Raw genomic sequence first — 26,046 nt, 5'->3', positions numbered from 1 at the left:
GCTGCTGACTTTCAGAGACAGTGCCCGCCTGTCACGGAAGCTCATGGAATCCCACAAGCCACCCGACTTGACACCGATTTTTACAGCTTTGCAGTGAGTTTCCTTAGTTCCCTCCCCCTGAATGCATTATAAAGTTAAAAGGAGAAAAAGAAGTCTTTTAAAAATCCCCCAGCTATCTTAATTAACATGCAGAATGCTTTTCTGGCAGTGCACAGACTGTGATAAAACGGGAAGCTTCTTAACACAACATATATTTAATCCGTGGCTTTCGCTTCCACATGAAATTCAATCAGATATTTTAAGGGAGTTAACAAGTGCTCTCAGATCGAACTATGAATAAATGCAGGTGTGATAAATATACTCGAGCTGTTGAGCTGCTTTATCTAATGAGAAGGGTGGAGCCTGGGGTGGGGTTAGAGGGTGCATGCACCTTAATTCTAAATCTGTACATTGTCAAAGAGGGTAGGAGAATTCAGTGGACAATGCCAGGGCGATCTGATGACCCTTTGCCTCTGAAACATCAATTGAACTTGCTCATTTTGTTCTGTGTTTCCGGGAACGTCTTAATGTGGGCCTGCTATGTGCCAAGTACGAGAGGCAGGGACCAACCAGTAATGCAGTTCAGGTGTCTGTCTCCACCCTTGTGAAATTCACATTCTGATAGAGAGATGAACGATAACAGAAAAACAAATGAAAATAAAATTTCCAGTTGGGTTAAGAAACACAGTAATGAGAAGGGTTTAGGTTGGTCATCTTCAAGGAGTTGATAATTGAGATGGGACCAAGAGCATGAGAAGGAGCCGACTGTGTAAATGGGGCCAGTCCGTTGATGTTTTTGAGAGTAGAGGGCCCTAGGCATGTTGGCAAGGAGCTGGACAGGGCGGGCAGGCAAGTCCGGAGGACCAGCGTCTGGTTGCAAAGGCAAGCCTTCCAACTTATCCTTTCTTTTTTTTCCAATTGAAAGTTTCATCTGCTACCAATCTGTGGGGAAAGGACGATTTGTTTGGCAGCCGATATGAGGAAAATAGCTCGATACAGGGCAAAGAAAGTTGTATCTCCCATCACACATAAAGGCAAGCACCTAACAGATCCAAGACCTCGATCAATGCAAAAGTCAACAGAAAGAGTGAGTTAATAGGAAAAGAGAGGAGGGGGTGATTTTCGCGTAGTTGAGGCGAAAAGAATATCTTAAAATAATTCAAAAAACATAACCCAGCTGGGCGTGGTGGCTCACACCTGTAATCCCAGCAGCTGGGGAGGCTGAGGCAAGTGGATTGCAAGTTCAAAGCCAGCTTCAGGAAATTAGCAAGTCCATCATCAATCAAATTGGTGAGACCCTGTCTCCAAATAAAAAAATAAAAAGGGCTGGTGATATAACTCAGTAGTAAAGTGCCCCTGGTTCAATCCCTGGTACCAAAAAACGGAAACAAACAACCTGCTGGTGAAAATTGAATGAATTTGACAACATCAAAATTAAGGATCTTATAACATTCTTGACAAAGAGAACAGCTGGGTGAAAATGTGAAAGAGATTTTTGCATTGTCTAAAGCCAAGGGATTAATATTTAGATTAAGGGCCAAACCCGGTTGTCTGCCTAATTTTGTAAAGTTTTATTGGAACACAGCCAATGCCTATTCATTTATACATCATTTAGGTCTATGGCTGCATTTGTGCTGTATCGGCAGAATCGAGTTATTGCAATAGAGACTGTGTGACCCTCAAAGCCTGAAATATTTCATATCTAGCCTTTTATAGAAAAAAATTGATCTAGGCTATATAGGGAAATGGGCACAGGAAATCTAACAGACAATTTGGAAATTATGAATAGGCAACTCAAGAGACAGGAAGCAGACTGGCTGATGAATAACTGATAAAAATAAGTGATCTCTTGGGGCTGGGGTTGTAGCTCGGTGGCAGAGCACTTGCCTAACACATGTGAGGCACTGGGTTTGAGCCTCAGCACACATAAAAATAAATAAATACAATAAAGGCATTCTGTCCATCTATAACTAAATATGTATGTATACGTATATTAAAATTTTTTTTAACAGTGATCTCACCAGAATTCAGAAAAACACAGGCAAATCTTCCTTGAGAGTCTTCCTACTCATCTGATCTGCCAAAAAAAAAAAAAAAAAAAAAAAAACTGGAAAGACATGTAATACCAAGTGGTGGTGAAGGTGACAAATAATTAGGCCACTGGTTATAGTAGAAATATGGCCAGCCATTCTGGAAAACACCCTGGCAGTATTTGGCTAAGCAGCATGAAGTTGCTGATATAGAACCAAGAGGGAGTCCCCGGGAAGGCCCTGTGTTCTGCTCTCCACCCCAGCCCACTGGACAGCAAGGTGAGGTGTGGCGCTGGAGAACATCCACCTTGTGACTGTCCACCCTGCATGAAACTGCCCCTCCCTGTTTCTAGGAGAGCCCTACACTGTTCGGGATTCTCCTATCATAAGTGGCCTGCATGTTGGGAAGGGAAACAGAACCTGCCCTAGGCCAAGGGCTGGGCCACACTGGTTCAGAGACGGGCATGTGGCCAAACCTGGGCTCTGAAGATTCAAGTCCTTGTGGCACATTTCTTCACTCTGCCAGAAGAGCTTGCAGAATCATTCTGTGTGTTTCCATTGGACATGAGCTGTAGAGGGGCTGGTGTAACCTTCTGGGCCCAGCTGCTTAGACAGAAGAGGATGCTGATGACCCAGAAGAGGGTAAAGCAAAAAGAAAACTCGGGGGGCTAGCAGGGGGTGGGGTGGGGAATGCAGAGCTTAGATTTAACCTAGGTTGACCTCTGGGGTTCTAGCCAAGTGCTCCAAAAATGATTTCAAGTAGTTTGTGTTTGTCTTGACTTGTAAGTAAGAAAATCATTCCAACCAATAGAAACCGTTTGAGAGGCGAGGGAATCTGCACCTGACCTTCAGGTGGAGGTTGGAAGGTGAAAAGCCTCTCAGAGAAGACCTCGCTTCCTGCCCCAGGGGCACACACGTGGGCTTGTGGAGAGGTGCAAGGGGGAAATGGCTGAGGGCACCCCTTCCACAGTGAGGATCATCCAGCATCTCCTGCCTCCTGGGGTGGGACAGTGTCTTAGGGCAGGTCCCTAGGAGCAGAGAATGAGACAGGGACTGTTATTTATCTGTCATTTATCTGGGGTGAACTCTAGGAGAATCGCTGCCCCAGCCACTACCACCATCCATCAAGTGAGGGAAGCAAGAAAGGTCAGAGGCAGGAATCAAGCAAGGACAAGGGCACAGTCCCGCTGGAATCTGCAGCTGCAACCTGATCCCACGCGGGAGCTCTGCAGCATGAATTGTGCCACCTTAAAGCAAGGCAATTAAAGCTCCAAACCCTCTCCTCAATCACTGAGGGCTGCTCTGGAGAGGAAGATCAACCCCTCCCCAGGTGCAGTGTCTCCCATTGGCTGAGGGCAAACCTTGAAGAAGCAGCTGGGCACCATCATCTTCCTGGGCCCAGAGAAAAAGGTGCACCAGGGGCATCCTGTACAGCAGGTACCCAGAAATCCCTCGTTCCTCAGGAAGGCACTGAAGGAAGTGACGAGAGGAAACAATGGCCAAGACAAGGAGAACAGGGGACAGGGGACGGAGAGGAGACATCCTGGAAAGACAAGACAGCAGTGTGTGGCAGACTGCCAGTGTGTACTGTCACATCAAGAGGGTGTCACCCCAGTGGGTACAGCATGGACAGAAGAAAATCAGGAAACAGATATTCCCTGAACCACCACTAACACCCTCACACGGGGCACACTCCTCAAGGGATAAGCAAGGAGAGAAAAAAAAAAAAAACCCAGAATTGATTAAAATACATTTTTTCACCATCAGGCAGAATGGGACCCCAGGACAGACAGAAACTAAATTCATTTACAGAAAAGGTTACATTGGTTAGCCTCCTCGCTGATTTGCAATCACAGCATGTGCTCCTACCAAAACAGAGAGAATGTCATTAACAGGAAAAGATTATTAGCAAGTTCATTAATCATGGTCCTTTCACACTTCCACGGTCAACTACAATGGGGGTGGTTTAAGCTCAGGCTTCCTGCTTCATTACCATGTTTAGCAATTAACAGTCCATTCCCTACCACAGACCTGCCCTGGCTTTCAGTGGAAGACAGAGGACTAGAGTTTCACAAGTGTTCTCTGCAGGGGTCCCCTGCACCCGGGCAAAGAGCCAGTGTTCGGTGTTACCAAGATAATCATTAGCTGTTGAATGAATGATAGCCACTCAATTTCAAGGATTTTGCCAATGACATGGCCTTATCTATGAATCCTGAGGTAGTAAAAAGCACGGTTGATGTCCATGTGTCTCACAGGGCAGCAGGGTGACCTTAGTAAACTTCCCTTAACCTATCTTCTTCTCTGTGCAATGGGGATAATCATGGAAACTTCACCCAAAACTTAAAAGACACAATGAATGTCAAATGCCTAGGAACAGTCTGGCACAGTGCTCGATACTAGATACTAAGATGTTTTGTATTTTTAAAATGTTCATTGAGCACTCACACAGAATGTACACATTATAGTTAATTGGGTACTTGGTAAAATTCCTCAAATAGGACTCAGTTCTGGAAACAGCACCCAGATCAAGGTAGGAGATCATCAGGCCCAGAAGCCCTGCCCCTACTCTTTAAATTTTTACTTATTTTTTTTTTTTAGTACCAGAGATTGAATCCAGGGGCACTTAACCACTGAGCCACATTTCCAGCCCTTTTTTCTATTTTATAGAGAGACTGTATTTTATAGGGTCTCACTGAGTTGCTTAGTGCTTCGCTTTTGCTGAGCTACATCCCCAGCCCTTTTTACATTTTATTTAGACATAGGTTTTAGCTGAGTTACTTAGGACCTTGCTAAGTTGCTGAGGCTGGCTTTGAACTCACGATCCTCCTGCCTCAGCCTCCCAAGCCACTGGGACTACAGGTGTTCACCACCACGCCTGGCCCAGAAGCCCCTTCTCTCACTGATGGTCAGTTCTGCACCTTAGAACGGCTTTCCAATAAATAGCATAAGCTACCAGTTGTGTATTTTTTTTTTAGACACTTCAGTGCATGCTTTTTAGCGCCTAGCTTCTTTCACTGAACATTACATTCGTGAGATCTATTCATATTGCCCTCAGTATTCACACATTTTGTTTAAACTGTTCCATTGTGCAAATATGCCTCAATTTATTTATCCATTCTTCAGGACTTTGGGGTGGTTTTTATAAGGCAATTATGTGTAAAGCTGCAATGAGGGTTCTGGCCCAAATCTTTTTTTAAATTTCAACTTTTTATTTTGAGAGAATTGTAGATCCTTATACAATTGCAAGAAATGACAGAGAGACCTGATGTCCTCTTTACCTAGTTGCTTCAATCACAACACTTACAAACTCCAAGTAAAGTATCACAACACAGACGCTGGCTTTGATGCAACTCCACACCCACCTCACGTGACAGGATGCGGTCCAGCTGCAAAAATATTAAGAACCTCAGATAAAATTACCTTTAGGCTGGGTGTGGTGGCACACACCTGTAATCCTAGCAACTCTGGAGGCTGAGGCTGGAGGATTGCAAGTTCAAGGCCAGCTTTAGCATTTTAGTGAGGCCTTAAGAAACATTTAGTAAGACCCTGTCTCAAAATTAAAAATGTTTTTAAAAAATGGATGGGGGGGAAGGGCTGGGCATGTAGCTCAGCAGTAAAGCTACCTTCAGTTCAATCCCAAGGCTATGTATACAAGGCGTTTATGAAACAGAAATGAGTTTCTTGTTCAGACTTAGGTCCCATTCCTAGCTACCTCATTGCACAATCATATCTCAACTGCAACTTTGTGAGAGATGCTGAAACAGAACCACCCAGCTAAGCCACCCTGGATTCCTGACCCTCTGACTTTGAGATAATATCTATTTATATATTTGAGGGGGGGTGTACTGAGGATTAACCACTGAGCCAAATCTCTAGTCCTTTTTATATATTTTTTATTTTTAGCAGGGTCTCATTAAGTTGCTTAGGGCCTTGCTAAGTTGCTGAGGCTGGCTTTGAACTTGTGATCTTCCTGCCTCAGCCTCCTGATCTGCTGAGATTCTAGGTGTGTGCCACCGTACCCAGCATAATTTTTGTTTTAAGCTGCTAAGGATTAATGTAATTTCTTATACAGAAATAGATAACTAATTTAGATACCACTCAAGTACCCCCTTATCTAAATACTTGGGACCAAAATATTTCAGATTACTGGTTTTTTATGATTTGGCATTATTTGCATACACAACATGAACTATCTGGGGGATGGGACCCAAATCTAAACATGAAATGCATTTATGTTTCATATACACCTTATACACATACCCTGGGAAGGATTTTCTTTTTCTTTTTCTTTTTCTTTTTCTTTTGTTTTGAGAGAGAGAGAGAGAGAGAGAGAGAGATAGAATTTTAATATTTATTTTTCAGTTTTTTGGTGGGCATAACATCTTTTGTTTTGTATGTGGTGCTGAGGATCGAACCCAGGCCGCACGCATGCCAGGCGAGTGCGCTACCGCTTGAGCCACATCCCCAGCCCATTATACTGTTTTCTATGTGCTTGTATTTTGATTGTGTCCTGTCACATGAGGTCAGGTGTGAAATTTCCCACTTGGGTCATCCCAAAGTTTTGGATTTTGGAGCATTTGGGATTTGGGATTTTCAGATTAGTGATGTTCAACATGTTCCTATACCAGACCCTTGATTAAAATGTGGATCTTGCCGGATGCTGTGGTGCATGACTATAATCCCAGAGGCTTGGGAGACAGAAGCAGGAGGATTGTGAGTTCAAGCCAGCCTCAGCAAAAGCAAAGCGCTAAGCAACTCAGTGAGACCCTGTCTCTAAATAAAATACAAAACGGGACTGGGGATGTGACTCGGTGATCAAGTTCCCCTGAGTTCAATCCCTGGTACCAAAAAAAAAAAAAAAAAAAGTGCATCTCTGAGCCTCACCCAAGACCTGGGTCCTGCCTTTTTAAATTCCCCCAGATAATTCTGAAGTGCATTTTTCTTCTTTAAATTCCTGTTCTGCCAATAACTTCAAGTAACTTACTTACCTCTGTAATCCTGGGTTCCACACTTGACAAATGAATCTAATCATACCTGCTTGTAAGGGCTTTAGGGGTTTTTTGTTTTGTCTTGCATTTTGTTGGACTTTGGGTTAGGGATAATGTCCATGAAGTGTGGTAGCCGCCCCTCTCCCACCACCCATGTCCTCTGGCTCTTAGCATCTCCGTGCTTCCACAGAGATGGTGAGGACCACATTGCTTTGCCTGAGAACTTTCTTTTGTCTCTGCAATAAGCCTGAAGTGCTGGGTATTTAACACCCTAACAATCCCCACAACTAATGATTGACAAGAACTGGCATTAAATACTCCAGCTCCCTTGCCTCTCAGGGAGAGGGACTCGGAGCTGTAAGTTCCATTCCAGCTTACAGAATTCTCCCTCAGAATTAAGTTCTACTCGCTAGAATGGTAACTTGCTTGACAACACACCATTTATTGGCTGACCCCGCCCCCCCTCCACGGGTCACTTCTCCATTTCCCTAATATGTTGTCTCTTTGCTGCCCAAATAAACCACTTCCACCGATATTCTGTCTCGAGGAAGCTTCAGGGGAGAACCACACTAAGACAAGTACCCAGTATAGTGTCGGCACATAGTATGTGCTCAGCTAATGTTTTTGATTTCATGTATCTGGCTAGTGAAGGACATAGAAAATTACTAGCCTAGTGTCAAAGGGTGGGAAAGTATCTGCAGCATCGAAAATCTAAGGATGATTGTCCAGACTCTCAAAGTCTACTCCAAAGCCACAATGACGAAAATGTCAACAGGATATAGGTAGAAAGCAGCCATTGGGCAATGCACAGAAGGGTCCAAATGACAAAGCGTGTGAAGACAAGTTCCAGAGCAGCAGTGGTCAGAAGAACCCAATTCAAATGAGAAGGACAAAAGTCAAGAAATATGGGGAGGGGGTGACCTTACCTTGCTGGGAGACATAGGCTGGACTCACCTCTCTGGAGAACTTTCTGGTAGCATTGAGCAAAATTCAGAATCCATGGGCCTCATCACCCAGCAATTCCACCCTGGGGCACACTGACCCCATGGGACGTCTAGCCAAGTGCCAGGTGGTTCATTGTGGGTGTGTGTTTGTGGAATTGCTGGGTGGGAAAAGTAGGAACCAGAATGAGATTTCTAGCAAAGCTCCATTATAGAAATTAAATCCAGACACAGCACAGAAGTACATATTTATGTAACGATGAAAACCAAATAAATTTGAAAAAGTGACTGGGTGGGGTGGGAAGTAAGGAAGCATCAAGTATTAAAAGAAGACAAATGAGGAAAGTCAGATGTCAAAACACTACAATCTTTCTGACCATGGAGTAGGGAAAGATTTCTTAATTAAGACACACACACAACACATATCTAAATGGAAGAAGCTGATGAAATCTGGCAACATTAGAATTTGAAACCTCTGTATAATAAACATCATGCAAAATAATGAAAAGATAAATCACAGACTGGGAGAAGATATTTGAAATACCTGGGACTGAAAACGGATGGGTATAAAGAATAGATGGTGAATTCCTCCAAATAATAGCTAATACTAGCGAGAAAGGGCTCAAGTTCCTTTGTACGATTGGATTAATTACAAAGCAATAAGGAAAAAATATCATTCATGAGTTACTTTGCGTCACCTTTTATCTTTTAATATCACAACATCCAGAAATTATACTCCTTTGTTGCTTGACCTCCTGGAGTTCTGCCCAAGACCTCAGGAGTTAACATGAATTAGTAGGTAAGAGCACTATGAGCCCTGGGAAGCCGAGATCTCAACCTAAGATCCCAAATTACTCTGACCCCTCAGTCTCTTCGTTGGGAGGAAGTGTGGTTTGAAGTACTTAGCACAGTATTTAATATCCAGTAAACACTAAACAAAGCAGCTATTTTGATGGTACAGAATACCATCAGCTCACATGTAAGAAGGACCTTGTCCCCAAGCTTTTTATATGTGCAATCTCATTTAACCCCACAGCAGTTTTCTTGAGCGGATGCTGTTATTGCTCTCATTTTGCAGATAAAGACATTGAATCTCTGGGAGGTTGAACGGTCATCCAGGTCATGCCATGGGATCTGAAGCCAGGTCCACACTCTGGACCTCTGTGTGTCTCTTCTGTTGTGAATGTGTGGCTGGCCCAGTCCAGTTCCTTACCCCAACCTTTTTTTCTTCATGTGAAAAATAGCCAGAACTCCAGAAATCTTGTTTTTGTAGCTGAATGCATCTCTGAACAAGCATTTCTCCGTCTTTACTGTGGAAGTGAACAATGGGGGCCAGGTGGAAGCAGATCTTGCTAAGATGTATTTTCTGCTCCTGCTGCCTGGGGAGAGGCCCAGGAAGGGGCATTTCTACCATATCCCCAGGAGATCCTGTGTCTGCTGGTCCGCAAGCCTCATGGTGGAGGTCTGTTCTGATGATCTCTCCCCTGGTTAGCACACACCCATCAGGGTGGCTCGGCTCTGTCAGTCATCCTGATGTTTTGCATTTGTCCTTTTGGACAACAGGGGGCTCTGCAAGCTTGAAAAGCTGTGTCTCATCACACACTCCACAGGCCAGACTTCACCACACCAAACAGCGTTAATGCCTCTGCACCTCTGGGGTTCTTCATTGTTCCAAACACAAAATTGCTCAAATGACAGAGTGTGGAATATTCTGGACTCTGACTCAGCTGGCTGCAGGTTGAATGATGTGGCTCCAAAGCTTGTTCCCCCAGCACTGGGGCAAGCCAGACCCTGCACCCTGAGGTCAGGAGAGGAGGAAGACATTATAGTCCCCCTGCTCGGGTGTTTGTGGAACCGCCTTCCTGGGGGAGACCTGGAAGGTTGGGCTGCCTGGGGTTTACGGTGGGCAGAAGTTACTAGCATAAGAAGCCTCCTAACCTGTCAGGCAGAGGAGTTGACAGGAGGGGAGGGAACCATCCAGGAAAAACAGTGACAGGAGCAGCAGAGACCGTCACAGAGCCACAGAGCCATAGTGCCCCGGAACAGGACTTGGCTTCACTTGGCATTGGCCCCCCGATGACTGAGTCTACGTCCTTGGTTCAAAGTCTTGAGAGGTCAAAGCTGACTGACCCATTGGGGAGGTGGCTTCTTCAGCCAAAATAAGCCAGGCCAGAAACCTGTCTGTTCCTGTTCAACGTCTTTCGCTGCCAGGCTCACACCTTCTTCTCCCCACCGGACGGTTTTCAAGCCTCCTCCATCTGTCAAGATACGAGGGCACGAACGTGAACTTGCCAGTGAGAAACGCCCCAGGCACAGCCGACAACCACCCCCAGAGATGACCCTACTGGCTGTTTTCAATCTCTGTTTAACAATCTCTGGGAACATCTGTTTCTCCCCTGGCTCTGAAGCCTGCAAGCCCTATGTCACCACCTCACAATTAAGAAGCTGAAGGATTAAAGCCATCCCCAGCCACACACCCTTTATACGATTATGAAACACTAACTGGGCTTTAGCAACTTAATCCAGGGCAAATTGCACCCAGGGCAACCTGGGCCCCTTTTATAACTGCCCCTGGAAGGAGGATTGTTAAAAATAATCAGTACTGCAGTAGGGCTAGGGAATTCCACCTAATGTCACTTGCTGACTTGGCTCCATGGCGGGTGGGGGCAGTTCATTGGTCAGCAAGCCCCACTCCTAGGGGGACAGGGACTGTGGTCTTTACATTCCTCTCAGTGCTTGCTAAGGTACGGGCCGTGCCCACAGTGGACTTTGGTATATGGTGAAAATCTCTTTGGCCAGAGATTGAGAAATCATTGAGATCATAGTATTATGGAGAGATTGTAATAAATCACCAAGTTGATCTTTTTTTTTTAATTTGTTCTAATGAGTTATACATGATAGCAGAATGCATTTTGATTCATGTACACAAATGGAGCACAACTTTTCATTTCTCTGGTTGTACGTGATATAGCATCATACCACATGTGCAGTCATACATGTACCTAGGGTACTGATGTCCCTATACCTCCCCCTCCCTCCCTCTCCTTTGCCTAATCGGAATTCTTTCATTCTCCCCATTTCCATCCCCCACCCTTATGGATCAGCATCAACTTATCAGAGAGAACATTCGTCCTTTGGTTTTTATGGGATTGGCTTACTTCGCTTAGCATGATGTTCTCCAACTCCATCCATTTACCTGCAAATGCCATTATGTTATTCTCTTTCAATGCTGAGTAATATTCCATGGTGTATATATACATCACAGTTTCTTTATCCATTTATCTATTGATGGACAATAAGGTTGGTTCCACAGTTTAGCTATTGTGAATTGAGCTGCTATGAACATTGATGTGACTGTGTCCCTGTAGCATGCTGGGTTTAAGTCCTTTGGGTATAGACCGAGGAGTGAAACAGCTGGGTCAAATGATGGTTCCCTTCTGAGTCAATCTTAAAGCAAGAGATGGAACCTTTTATTCACCTGCTGGCTCACCAACTGGTAAGCCAAGGGGGAGGCTGCAAGTCTACACCCTTCGACCCCCTCCCAAGGTTTGAATCCACCTTTTATACCATGAGTAAAGCATGTCAGTACATTAATCATAAGTGGGTGTTGCTATGATTTAAAACAATAAACAAAAATCATGAGACCTAAACTCATAAGCACCAGGGGAAGTGGGTTAAAATGACCCTTGTTGAGTACAAGTGAAAGAACGGTAACTAACGTCCGGACTATCATTCTCTGACAGGGTACACTGTCCAGGAGAAATGGGAACCAAAAAAAAGAACAACTGTACATTGTGTAAGAATGCAGTTGCCATTTTTTGTTGTCAAACATGCTGTGCAAGTGTTGATGGGTACAGAGGAGGGGTGTTCCCATGGGAGAAGCATTTCTTATACGACATGGAGTCTCAGGGTAACACGGAGTCTGTGGGGTCATGGCCCATGTGGCCTGGCCCATAACTGTAGTGTCTCCGTGCTGGGTGTTCAGATTGCAGAGAGGAGAGAAGGAGAATGGCTGAGGAGTGACTGGGCTGGGTTGGTTGGTGCCCAGACACCTGGACCAGCTGGCTGGCGAGGAGGGGGTTGGGGTGAGCTGCAGAGTGGGCTCATCTCAAGCTCCTTCACACTCCCAGGGGGCAGGGCAGGCAGAGGCCTCGAGTAGCTTCCCTCCTTGTACCCGACTGCTTCAGCAGGAGGGGCTCCTCTTGGAGCCCCATCATTCTACCTATAACTCGGCTGACACTTCATCAGGGTCCAGAATATTCCACGCCCTTGTCATCCTGAGAAATATTGCATTTGGAACAATGAACCACAGAGGGGCAGAGGCATTCGGTCCCCTGTTTGGCGTGGTGGAGTCTGGCCCTTGTCAAGCATGTGATGAGGCACACCAGCTTTTAAAGCTTGCAGGACACCCCCCACCCCCATCGTCCACCGGTTCATATCAAGAATCATTTACAGAAGAGCTGTAAGGGAGGAGGGAGACCAAAACCCGTGTGACCTAGGGGTGTGACCCTGATGTAAGATGTGAGGAATGAGAACCAAGATCTAAGAGCTAAAGGAATGTGGATGGTGGCCTCTAAATGCAGAGAACTGGCACTTGGAATGAGACAGACCTGAGTCAAGAGAATGACTGGCTGGTGGTTCAAGGGGCAGAGAAAGGGCAGCCACTCTGGGAATTGTTTTAAAAAAAAAAAAAAAAATTTTTAAAGAAAGGAAAAGAGAGAGAGCTTCCTTTTTAGGTTTAGAAGAAGTTAAACTCTATTAAATCTTGCAGACAGATAAGTAAATAAGTATTATAAAATTCGGGAACACATCGGTTTCTTCTAAGGATTGAATGGACTGTTACACGTGATCCAGAACATGGGCGAAGGAGATCAACACCACTTTCTATGTGACTTTCAGGAAGCCACTTGGGCCCTCTGCTATGGTTTGGATATGGTTCATTCCCCAGAGTTTTCTGTGTCGGAAGCTTGGTCCTCAGATTGGCGGTGGTGAGGCAGTGGGACCCTGAAGAGAGGACTCTACTGTGAGGCCGTTGGTGGAGCTGCCCTCTGAAGGGATGAAGGTAGTTCTTGTAGGACCCTGGTTAGTTCTTGTGAGAAGGTTATTATTTTTAGAAACAAAAACAAGCCTGGCCTATCCCCAGCTGCTCGGGCTTCCTGTCTGGCTGTGTGACCACTCCCTCTTGTACCAACTCCTAACATTGTGAAACCATCCGCCATGATGTCCTCACTGGAGCTGAGCATGTTGCTCCATGCCCTTGAACCTCCAGAACTGTGAGCTGATAAATCTCTCTTCTTTATAAAGTGACCCAAATCCAGGTATTTCATTATAGTAATGAAAATTGAACTATGACACCCTCTGTGTTCGTCACCTTTGCCTTGATGTGACCAATACCTGGGAAAAACAACTTGTAGAAGGAAAATTTATTTGGGCTCATGGTTTTAGAGGTTTCAGTCTATGGTGGGCTGGTTCCATTGCTCTGGGCCTGAGGTGAGGCAGAGCATCATGGCAGAAGGGCCCAGTAGAGAAAAGTTGCTCAGCTCATGGCAGACAGAAAGCAGAGAGAGAGAAGAAGGAGATGGGGAGAAAATAAACCCATCCAACCCTTCCAGTGACCCACTTCCTCCAACTAGGTCCTACCTCCCAGTCATCCATGCAGTCATCAACAGACTCATCAACTGATGATGTCCTAACCCTTACCATCCACTCACTTTCCCAAATCCTCACCTTTGAACATGTGAGACTTTGTTGGAGGGGATTCCAGATTTGAATATAACACTCTCCAACTTCAGTATCCTTGGGGGAGATCTTTAAATGGGGATAATAAGGGTACCCACCTTGCAGGGTACTGTGAACATTAAGTAACCAATGCCTATCAAGTCTTCAACAGAGTGTGTGGCACATAGTACATGCTTAATAAAGTGATCAATGAGTCAGACTTTCTCTGAAGGCCATAGTAGAAGAAAAGCTCCAAAAATGTTTTGAGTACCGTGCATATCTTTAAGATGATTAGCCAGCCTCCCAGCAGAGAGCATTCTGAGAGAACCACACTGGATGGGGGGGGGGGGAGCCATGCTGGAGGGTGAAGGGAGCAGTCAAGGGGGCATCTGCAGGGAGAGGGTTTCCTGTTACCTTAGAGCTGGAAGATGCTTCATCTCCTCCAGCTCAAGTGGATTGATGATGGCTGCCAGAATATCAGCTCCAACAAGTATGCAAAGCGCAAAGATCCTTCAGGGGAAGGGTGTGTCAACTGATTGGCCATGTCTTCCCATGGGGACAGCAGGAGCATAGGTAAGAACTCACATCTGCCATCTCCCTTCCAGGACTGACCTAGTAGGCTACAGAAGTTAAGTTTGTGCCAATTTTCGCCATAATCACAATATTATTTAGTGAGAGTTCCCCACGTCTGAGCCCTATTATGGTCTAGGTGGTGTACATTTGTGCATCGTATTTAATCTGGTGCCAATTCTATGAAGAAGAATTTTCCACGTCTGTCTCAGAGGCCTGTCAACTCTTGAGGTCACTTGCCGCAGAAACGGTGAGTACCTGTCTACGTGTTATGAACAGTGGCTTCTGTATGCCTCCGCTTTCGGGGACACTCTCCTTGGACTTTCAGGGTCTACTTTGCCTACTCACAGGAGCATTGAGGTCAGCTGGGGAAATCTTTAACCTGGGATTGTGGCTGCAGAGGTGCAAATGTCCTAGCTTTACTCATCCCTATTTAGGGACACCCTGGGAAATGACCTACACTGACAACGAAGCTCCAGTGGAATTGAGTCATATGTGTGTCCTCCTCCTCCCTCCCTGGGACTGTGCTCAGTGGCACACCATTACACCCCTGCCTCATCTCCTTCTCTCCCTGATCCTGTGTTCCTGGTCCTCTACTGGTTTTTCCTGGGAGTGTTTCCCAGTGAAACACTCTCCAAGTCATCTGGAGGTCTGCTTCTGACCACCACACCCAGACCATCACCTGGATGATAAGGACAAGAACCTGAGTTCAATTTCAGATTCAGCTATGCCCTGTGTCAATTTCCCAAACACTTCCCTCCAGCAGCAATGACCACAACAGAACAGCAAACGTGCAAAGATAGGAAAGCCTTCCCCCATGCTATAGGAGAACTCCACTTGAACATTCCCTATGCTCAGGAGCCTGAGCCCAAGCAAGGCCTGGCTGTGAAATCGCTGCCCACCACCCACTGGGGGCTTTAGGAGTCTTCTAGAAGTCCTGCACACTCTGATATGGACTCTGGTGACACACCAGCACAATATGGTTGACAATGTCATTCGAATTCTGGAAGCTAGAAAGGCTCTCCTTAGCCTGGTAATATTTTTTTTTCTTTCGCCTGGTAATTTTTTTTTCTTTTCAACCTCTCTGAGAATAATGTAAGTTAATCGATCAGTCTGCAGCTCTGTGCATTCCCCGCTTCTCTTGTCTGCAGCCAAATGAAGGTGTGCATCTTTGATGAGTGGGAATTAACATCTTCTGCAGCTCCTCCTACTCACCCAGAGGAGAGAGGGGAAGATACCAGCTATGGTACTTGCAGCTGAAATAGAAATCCTGGAGCTGGGTGGGGGTGGAGGCCAGAGCGGGAGGAGAGCATTTCTCCCTGTCTCTCACTATTTTGGGGAATTTATCCCAGAATAGGTAAAGCAAAATAGCTTCCTTATTAATATATACGGCTGCACACAGAAGGAAGGGAACATGCTGTAGGGTGTTTCTGAAACTCCACTGGCCCCCTGTGTCCTGGCAATGCCCAAATCGATGAATCCTAAAAACGGCCTTCACCCCTCTGCCCTTTGACTCTCCCAGGCCAGCCTCACCCCTTCCCATGTACCTCCCACACTCAGCCAGCAGTTTGTAAAGATGATTTGAAGGTGATGCCTGGGTGAGAGGGTCTAGGGGTTGGGAGAGGGAAGAGGGTATCAAGCTTGGCTAAAGTATATGTTTAAAACATTATTTAGGAGAAACTCTCCTCTGCAGAGCTAAGGGTTCCTGTTTGCTCATGCCAACCCAGAAGTGGGGAGAGTGGGGACAATGACTTCTGTGGAGATCAATTGCCACTGCAGACGTCCTTTGCAGATTTGCTTTGGAGGTTTGTACTAAGGAGCAACACAAGCAAAGGTACCAGACAGACCCTTCTCTTGCTTTGCTCACACCCTCAGAGTGCCGTTCCCACTCAGGAACAGAAAGATGGACCCATCCTGGGTGGATCTGCCTGGGCTGTGACCTGAGACCTCTTGGTATGTAAGAAAACAAATTCCTGCCTGCTTCTGCTACCCTGGGCAGGTATTTGTTAAACACAGCAAAACATCCTCCCAACTAGGACACCTGGAAAATAACCCACAGTGGGGTCTGCCCACACATGGGTCTTACTTGACTAGCATAGTGTTTTAAGTAATTGTACTTTAATTTTTTTCACTTGGTATCAGGGATTAGACCGAGAGGTGCTTAACCACCAAGCCACATCCCTAGCCCTTTTTTGTTTTTTATTTTGAGACAGGATCTAAGTTGCTCAGGGCCTCGCTAAGTTGCTGAGGCTGACTTTGAACTCTAGATCCTCCTGCCTCAGCCTCCCAGGTTGCTGGTATGACAGGCATGCGCTGCCGTGCCCAGCCAAGTCACTGTGCTTTAAAGGTGGGAAATTTCAATCAAAATCCAGATTGCTGGCTTCTTTTTAAAAGTTAGGGGCATGGAAAGATGTGGCTTTTCTTGCTGTAGAGCAGCACAGTCCAACCCGACCTCACTCCCGCTAGGAAAGGGAGGGGCAATCGCTGCTCAGCATCACAAACCTGAGCTGATTTCCCCAGGGACCCCGCAGCCCTCTGTATTGGTGAGCCCTGGTGTTGGAAAAAGCACACGTTTGTGAGTTGGTCATCTGGGCATGAATCTCTGCTCTGAGTCAGTTCCTTAGCCCCTCTCCGAGTCTCTGTTTCCTAATAGATATAAAACACCCACAAGAAGAGAAGGTTTGGGTTTAAGGGAAAAATCTGAAGGCACTTTGCACTTCTGCCATTTCATGGTAGAGAACCAAACCAAACCAATAAAACAAAAACAAAATCCATAGTGCAAGAATTAAAATCAAGAATCAATAAATAGGATGGTGAATAGAGAGCCTACAAATTGGGAACAAATTCTTACCATATGCATGTCAGATAGAGCACTAATCTCCAGGATACATAAAGAACTCAAAAATCTTAACACCCAAAAAACAAATAACCCAATCAATAATGGGCCAAGGAACTGAACAGACACTTCTCAGAAGGTGATAGACAATCAATCAACAAATATATGAAAAAATGTTTAACATCTCTAGTAATTAGAGAAATGCAAATAAAACTACTCTAAGATAGCTGCCATTCTGACTGGAGTGAGATGCAATTAAGAACAAACAACAGCAAGTGTTGGAGAGGATGTGGGGAAAAAGGCATCCTCATACATCGCTGGTGGGACTCCAAATTGGTGCAGCCAATATAGAAAGCAGTATGGAGAATTCTTGGTAAAACTTGGAATGGAACCACCATTTGACCCAGCTATCCCACTCCTCGGTACCCAAAGGACTTAAAAACAGCACATCAATGTTTATAGCAGCACAATTCACAATAGCTAAATTGTGGAACCAACCTAGACGCCCTTCAGTAGATGAATGGATAAAGAAACCGTGATGTATATAAACACAATGGAATATTACTCAGCATTAAAAGAGAATAAAATCATGGTATTTGCAGGAAAATGGATAGAGCTGGAGAATATAATGCTAAGTGAAATTAGCCAATCCCAAAAAACTAAATGCTGAATGACTTCTCTGATTTAAGGATGCTGATTCATAATAGGCTGCAGGTGGAGAGGATGGGAGGATTAAATGAACTCTAGATAGGGTAAAGGGGTAAAGGGGGAGGGATGGGTAAGGGAGGGGGCATAGGGATAGGAAAGACCGTGGAATGAGTCACACTACAAAGTGTGACTCTACTTTGTATACAACCAGAGATATGAAAAATCGTGCTCTATATGTGTAATATGAATTGTAATGCAGTCTGTTGTCATATATAACAAATTAGAATTTTAAAAATAAATTTAAAAAAAGAAACAAAAAAAACCTCCAAAATCCATAACCTCAGGTTCTTCTACCTGCCCTAGATCCTGGAGTGAAGGTGAAGGTGGACCTGGTGGAGTGCAGATCCATTTCTTGGAATCACACAATCAGGACAGTTTGCAGCTTTGATTTTTCCAAACACAAGAATCGCAGGCAAAAGGTTTGCTCACGCAAACTGGCTAATATCTAGTCCTCATTAAAGGTTTTGGTAAAAGATTTAGGCCAGTTGCAAGGAATGATGAACCCTAAGAGTTTCAGTGATTTGAGCACTAAATTCCCAAGCCTCCCCGTGGAGACCTGCGGCACAGCAGCCTCTTCCCCAAGGCCCTTTGTAGCAGCTAGGAATTATGATTTTCTTTGTGAAATCTTCACCTATCTAAGAAACTCATACTAATATTAGCGATAAGCATGGTAACTGCCTTTTATTAATTTTTCTATGCATTAAATGTATACATGCATTTTCTCACCAGTAACTGGAAACTTCTTGAAACTTGTCAAAGTTTCTCTAAATAAGGACAAGGGTCAGCCCTTTCCATCTATCCACCAACACGCATGCCCAGGTGCTCCTGTCCCTGCATGTCCCCTGAGACTCACATGCACACATGTATCCATTCATTGCACACTTGTAAATTCTTACTCTGCTCCAGGGACTTTTCTAGATGTTGGGAAAATGCTGTAAACAAGAACAACAGAGAACTTGCCCTTAGGTCCTGAATTCCATGAATAGAGAGAAAAAAAAAATCAACTTTAAAGACTGTTAGGGCTACAAAGGAAATACAGGTCCCCTGCTCATGGACCTTCAAAGGCACCTGTTCAAGGTGACATCTCCTCGCTTCTCTCTTGATACTGGCAGGGGAGCAGCACCAGGAAAGGGGTGGTGTTCAAGGAACAAAACAGCAAAAACCATGTCATGAGTAGAAGCCAAGCAGCAGCTCTGCCCAGGACCGTCCTCTCTGCCATCAAGCCCAATGCCTCAAACCGGAGACTTGGCCAATCCATCTCTTCTGCAGGAACATCCTTCCCACCTTCTTGGGGTGGGGGATGTCAAAAACCCCACCCAATTACTTGTTGAGGCCTGCTCCCTCCTTGCTCTCTGTAGAATTCCATTTTCTGCTTGAGCTCCAGTCATGTTATATACCAGTTAGTCTATTAGGAAAGACAGTATTTTAATATCTCCAGCTACCACTGAGGGCCCAGAGCTTAGCAGGTGTTTAATAAATGAGATGAGTGTTGACTGACTGATGGGTGGAGAGGTGGGCTATTCTGCCTGGCTGTAGACAGAGAGAAATCATTGCTGGCTTGAGCCTTGCCCTCCGCCCATGTCATTGCTCCTTCTAGAACATATTTCCCTGAGACTGGACTGGGCAGAAATCCACTGAGACCCCAGAATTTTCCTCCTTTGGAGCTTGCTGCACAGAGGAGGAGTGGAGCGAAGGCAGCAGACCAGGATCTATCTGCACATCATTTCCCTCTCCCCTAACGGGTCAGTGCATCCCCACCTCCAGGCCCCATTATTCCAGGGCTTTCTGCCTTGTCTGCATCTGTCTTCCCTCGGGCCAGTCCTCTCCCTGCTCTCACCCCACTGCTGACAGCTTCCTATTGCCTGGAGGAAGCAGAAGCAGAAGCTGACTCCAGGCTCCGGCTCCCTCTCCCCCCCCCCCCCCCCCCAGTTCTGAGCTCTGAGCTGCAGCTCTTCTGCCCCAGAGCCTGCGTCCTTTCAGAGCACGGCTCCAGCAGCTCCCTACCCCAGGCTTCTCACCGTCACACAAGCAGGTCCCTGTTTCTTCTCTCTTAAAGGGGAAAGCATGTCCTCGACCCCACCTGCTTCTGTGCAGGTGTTACCCAGCTGTCATGCCTCTAGAACAGAATCCTTAAAGGTCCCTAGTGCCCCTCTGCAATTCTCCTTCTCTCTTTCTCTTCTTTGTAGATCTGTGCCAATCAGCCTTCACGGCCCTCCCAGCTCACCAGAGACCTCTGCTCTGCTAGCAGCAGCACCAAGCTCAGGCCTGAACTTGATGGCACTCTCAGTTATTCCTGGCCCATCGGGGACCCATTCTTCACTCCACCTGCAGGACCTCACATGCTGGGCCTCCCCCAGCTTCAGCTGCTCCATCTCAAACTTGTGCCAGCTCCTCTTCACCTCTCCAACACTGCTCTGCACACCACAGACAAACCCCAGGCCCCCTTCTCTGTGTGCTCACTGTTAGGTCGGTGGTGGCGACTTGGTGGCAACTTAGAACAAAGCAGCCCGCGCCAGAAAAGAACATCAATCAGATGCCGGAGGAAACGCCTGTCAATCAGCCAGATCTCCTGACTAACGCCTGTCAATCAGCAGGACCCCCTGGCCAATCCTGGAGTTCAGCCAACTCCCCTCAACTGGAGTTCTCCCAACTCCAAGGGGTCAAGGGACCCTAGAGACACCTTTTCCTGTCCCAAGCCCTTCCCTTCCTGCTGTAAGCCCCATAAAAGTCCAGTCCGGTCGAGCTTCCACGCGGTTTCTCCTCAGACCCTTCCCCGTCCCCTCTGTGGGTCTGATCGAGTTCCGCCCGGGAGTGATATCTCAATAAAGCCTGTTCAGCGGCCCTTTTAAATCTGCCAACTTTGGTCGCTGCCTACCTCGCCTGATCTGACACTCACCCCCTTGTGAACTCGCCTGGTCCCTTGGACATTTAAGCCTCTGCATCTGCACACAGCCCAGTGTCCCTCCTCCCTGGCATCTCCACTGGATCTTTTATCACTTGGGACAAACTAGATGAAGGTATACGACTATCAACTGCACCCTCTCCGTGGCCTAAAACAATAAAGGTTCCTTTCTCACCATGCCACCTTCCAGGTCAGCTGGGACTTTTACTCATGTTTACCATTTAGGGTCCCCAGGCAACGAAGGGGCCAGCCTCTTTTGGGCAGCCTTCTCAACACAGACTCAGGATGAAGCCAGATTTAAAGTTAGGTAGTCAGTGTAGTCAGGTAAATCGGGTCTAATACCAAGTGAAATCTAAAATGGAGGCCATGCCGGGAATGACTCAGGAAAACACAGGACAACTCATGGAGTGTTAATGAAGTCCCGAAAAGGCCCTAGGCCAAAGTCCACCTCAAAGAAATGTTAATGGAGCTCAGGAAACAGCCCCCAACAGATTTGGAGATAGCCCATCCTAGAGAAATGATAAGCCCATCCCAAAAGGTGATAATTGGGTCCACCTGTGTCCTAACCCCTCCAACTTACATTCCATCACCAAACCTATAAAAAGGGAAATACATTTGCCCGCCAACTGGATTCTACCTCTTGGGTCCCCTTCTTCCTCCGGGAGAAGTCTTTTCTGCTGTCCTTTAATAAACTTCTAATCTCTACTCTGACCTTGCCTCGGCGTGTGCTTTTCTGGTGTTATTCTTCAACATCGGGGAAGCAAGGACTCGTCAGCGGCCAACAGCGGTAACAAGGACATGCCATGGCAGGGGAAGAGGGCATGGAGAATCGGGCACTCTCCTCCCCAACTTAAGCCAATCACATCTGGAGAGTGTCCTTTCTGCCACTGCCATAAGCAGTTTTCAGAACGAATATGTACGTACACACACAAATACACGTCAATTTCATAATCCCATAGAGACTAGCCACACTCATGAACACTGTGGTTCATGTCATGTTCTCAAAGTTCTGCGCCTAAGATGGAGTTATAACAAAGTCTGTGGATTGTCAAAGATTGGGTCCCTGACAAATGAGGGCTTTCCCCAGTGAGGCGCTTATAAATGTTTAACAACCAAAAAACATTCTGCTTTCTCTAAAACCAAAACCAAAAAAAGAAAAAGAAAAACCAAACCTTTGATTTGTACAGTTTGCCAACTAGCATGGTGTCTAAAACGCCACCATGATTGATTTCAAGTCACTGAGCTTACAAATACTGAAAATCAAGTCACAGACCCTTGTGAGCTGCTATGAGCCAGCTCTGTCACACCCTGGTCTTTACCCCAAATTCTTCTTTCTCACAGCACTTGACCTACTCTCCAGAAAAGAATGAGTGGGAAGCAGAAACATGCCAGTAACGCTAACGCTGGGCGTTACTCAATTTAAGATGGATATTAGTCAGTATGTTGGTTCCACTGCTTTAACAAAAAGACCCAAGGTAAGATTTACACCATAGCAGTACTATCCACAGAGGCCCAGAGGCAGAAATGACTCAAATGTCCATCAACAGCTGAGTGGATACATGAATAAACAATAATATACACGCCATCGAATGCTATTCAGATCTTAAAAGGGAGGAAATTCTAACATGGCTACGACATGGATAAACCTTGAAAACATTAGGCTTGATTAAATAAGCCAGAATCAAAAGGACAAAAACTGTGTGATTCCTCTTCCCCAAGGTACCTAGAATAGCCAAATTCATAGAGATTTTTAAAAACAATAGAGGTCCCTCTGCTGGGAAAGGGGGCAACGAGGAATGACGAAAGGGCTCTAGAATGCACAGAGGTGAGGCCTCACAACATTGGAATATACTCAGTGCTACTGAATGACATGCTTAAATAATTCAAAAGATCGATTTTGCATCACATAGTTTGCACCACAATAAAAATGTTGAATTACTATTTGTCACTTATCAAAAGCTAAGGAGCTGGACCACAGCTGATACATAACCCCACAATCACCAGAACAAATCTTCTACCTGGTTTCTTTGCCACTTTCAATGTGAGGTGTTTTTGTTTTTCCTTCTGGGTTCCAGTGGCTACTTCTGTTCCCACCATGATATCAGCATCCCAGCCAGCAAGAAAAAAGAGCATGGAAAGGGAGATATGTTCTTGCCTTTTAAGAGTAAAGCTTGATATTACACACATAGCTTCCACTTTATCCCATTAGCCCAGAACTTGCTTTTCTAACTGGGAATTTTTTTTTTTTTTTGGTACCAGGGATTGAACTCGGGGGCACTCAACCACTGAGTCACATCCCCAGCCCTATTTTATATTTTTTATTTAGAGACAGGGTCTCACTGAGTTGCTTAGCTGGGATTATAGGCGTGTGCCACCACCACGCCCAGCTGGAAATATAGTCTTTAATGTAGACAGGAGTATGTGTGCACAAAGTTGACTGCTGTATAAAAGAGGGAGAAGGGGTATTGGGAGATAGATAGCAAAGTCTGTGGGAAGTCCTTATAACCCTGTGAAGTAGCTACTATTACTCCATCTTACAGATCAAAAAACTGAGACTTAACAGAGCTGTTAAGTAATAGCTCAAGGTGCCTCCACAAAGGAATGGCAGACTCCAAAAGCCCTGCTGTTTCTCATTGCATGTCCCTCGGGGACACTGCACAGGAGAGGACCAGCTGGAAGCAGAGGGCAGGGTGGGGCAGCCACACAGGAGGGGGTATCCCTGTGTCCCCCCACCACAAACTCATTCTGGTGGTGAAGTTAGGGTGAAAGCTCTGAAAGCACCATGAGCTGCCATCGGGCCCTGCCCACAGTGCTGTGACCCAGCTGGCTCTTCCCTGGCCCATGAGAACACTTATTAAATGTCCAGAAATTTTGTGATCTGGCTGTTAAACAGTCATCATAAAAATCAAATCACATAAACTTACAATGAAATAATAAGATAACACATACACAGACCCTAGACCCAACATGCCCTAATGATGTCTCTGCATCTTAGTTTGATCTGTGCTCCTGAGGACCTTTGTGTGTGTCACATCTGTATGATGGACATACAATCTAAGGGTGGGTCACCTCCCATCCCCTCACAAGTCCATGCCCAGTAACATCAGGCCAGGTAGCTGGACATCAGTTGTGGGGGGAGCATTTACAACCTAAGAACCCACAAAGGTACAAACTAGAGCTTTTGCCACTTCTGAGAACCTGGTTGCTTAGGCCTGTGAGGCCCCCCAGGAAGCTGTCTTGGGAGGGGTAGCCGAGGCCCATGCCCCCTTCTCTGACTGCCTCCCCGGGCTTTTTATTTATTTATTTTTTTAAACTTTAATTTTTATTTTTGTGTGCAGTGCTGGGGATCAAACCCAGGGCCTTGTGCATGCAACCCAAGCACTCTACCAACTGAGCTATATCCCCAGCCCTCCCCTGTCTTCCTTTCCTGTAGTCTTGTCTCTCCTGATAAAATGCAGCTGGGAGTTTTCTTCTGCTTGTCTTTTAAGAGATAAATTCCCAATAAACAAAGTATTGAGGGACTGAAGTAGAAAATGACTTGGGCTGATATCCATATGCCTGTTGCCACATGGTCCCTGGCTGAGGGCTTGCAGAGGCTCCACTTGTGGCCACGACACCTCTCCCACCACTTCTGCTCTTCCTCTAGCTGTAGTGGGTGTGGATGGCCTAATCCCCTTTCCCAGAGGGTGGAGCCAGGAGGAAGGGAATGTTGGGATGAAAGGTTGTTCCCAGCAGTGGCTCCCTCTTGTCCTTTGAAGAGATGTCAGTTTCCCACTGGGACATGAATCAGGTAGTCATGTGATGTCCTGGTCCCAGAGAAGGCTCCTCCACGGGCCTACAGGCAGGTGGGGGCCGGAGAGTCAGGGACGTGAGAGGGACAGCAGCCAGGGGCTGCAGGCATAGCTGAGCATGGCTCGGTCAGGAGGATGCTGAGGCCCTGAGGATTCATGGTCATCAGGCCCCAGGGCTCTAAGTCTCCCTCATTAACACAAACAGAGGCAAGGATCCACATCTCATCTGCAAGTAGAGAAAACAAAAACAAAGTAAGTGTTAGAGATGAAGGAGCCTGCCTCATTTTTCTGTATAAGAAACAAAAGTGGCTTTTAGAAGATATCTACAATGTTAAACTGAGCCCGTCAGCACTCAATCACAGCCTCCCTCTCTCCAAAGACTCTCCTATCCAAAGACTTGTGGTTCTACTGCAGGTCAGATTCCCTGGATTTCTTAGGGATTGGGTCTGTGGTGAGAAGTAGGGCAGGATGAGCAGAGGGAGAAGCTGACCCAGGCCCCATGAAGCTTGGCTGGCTCAGCTTAGGGCCCACAGTAAGATGGCCGGCCAGTGTCCACATTTGCTCCAGCTTTCCTGCATCTGGCTCCTCCAGTGCTGAATGCCACACACATGAGGGAGCTCACAGCTCCTGACCGCATGCCCCACAGCCGGCCCCCAAGTCCTCGCTGAAGGGAGATCTGGACAGCTTAGCTCCATTACACAAGCCAGGAATGCTCTGACGTTACATCTGGGGTTGGCGGGCCCCACAGGGCTGTATTTGCCTCACCAAAACAACACGAGCTTGAGTACTCCCTGTTTTCCATCCCTGCAGCTTGAGTGTAGTACTTCCACCTTAAACCTCCATTTCTTCATTTGTAAAATGGGGTGTGAACACTCCTGAGCTCAGAATGCAGCAGGCCCTGGGCAAAGGCATGTATGTGTCTTTCTCCTCCCTGTCCAGCAGCTCATCCCCTGCTTCCTGTGATGGCAAAACCAGACCTGGTTGTGAAATGAAATCATAAAAACATTATAGTAAGAAACTGATGCCTGGGGAAAGGGTCAGTCCCCTACACCACCCCCCCACCCCACCCCCCCACCCCCGCGCGCATACACACACACATCTTTTTTTTTTTTTTTAAGGAAGCGTAACAAACCATGGGTTCCTATCTTTTGGATTATAAATAACTGTCCTAATGTAAATACCTCTGAGCCAGCTTTCAAGGCTAGAGATTTAAGAGATGCTGGTCAAAAGAGCATTTAAGAGATGCTGGTCAAAAGAGCCATTTCTTCTTTCCTGTTTCTGTAAGCTTTATGTTAGAGACCCTGTACAATGTCTTCAACCATTTAGATTAGGATTTTTCTTTTTCTTTCTTTCTTTTTTTTTTTTTAAGGGCAAAAAAAGTCCCAGTGATAAGATAGGCCTAAAATGACATCAAATAACCTATAAATGTTGTGAGAAACTGGGGTTCAGGGCTCAGAATTTGGAGTTTGTCCTCTTCTGGCCCCTTGGTATAAAATAAAGTTTGGCGTTCTCTTCCTCTCTGA

General features: G+C 46.0%; 1 long non-coding RNA gene across 1 annotated transcript; it reads left to right on the top strand.

The window, feature by feature from the left end:
• LOC143391587 (uncharacterized) lies at positions 1-20,680 on the top strand. The gene is made up of 4 exons (XR_013090286.2): positions 1-93; positions 18,134-18,249; positions 19,428-19,572; positions 20,017-20,680. It is a non-coding gene; the product is annotated as an uncharacterized LOC143391587 (long non-coding RNA).
• Positions 20,681-26,046: the final 5,366 nt, after the last annotated feature.

Source organism: Callospermophilus lateralis, chromosome 1 (assembly GCF_048772815.1).
Source record: "Callospermophilus lateralis isolate mCalLat2 chromosome 1, mCalLat2.hap1, whole genome shotgun sequence".
NCBI lineage: Eukaryota > Metazoa > Chordata > Mammalia > Rodentia > Sciuridae > Callospermophilus > Callospermophilus lateralis.
Note: the sequence above shows the minus strand (reverse complement) of the source record. Positions and strands in the feature narration are given on the sequence as shown.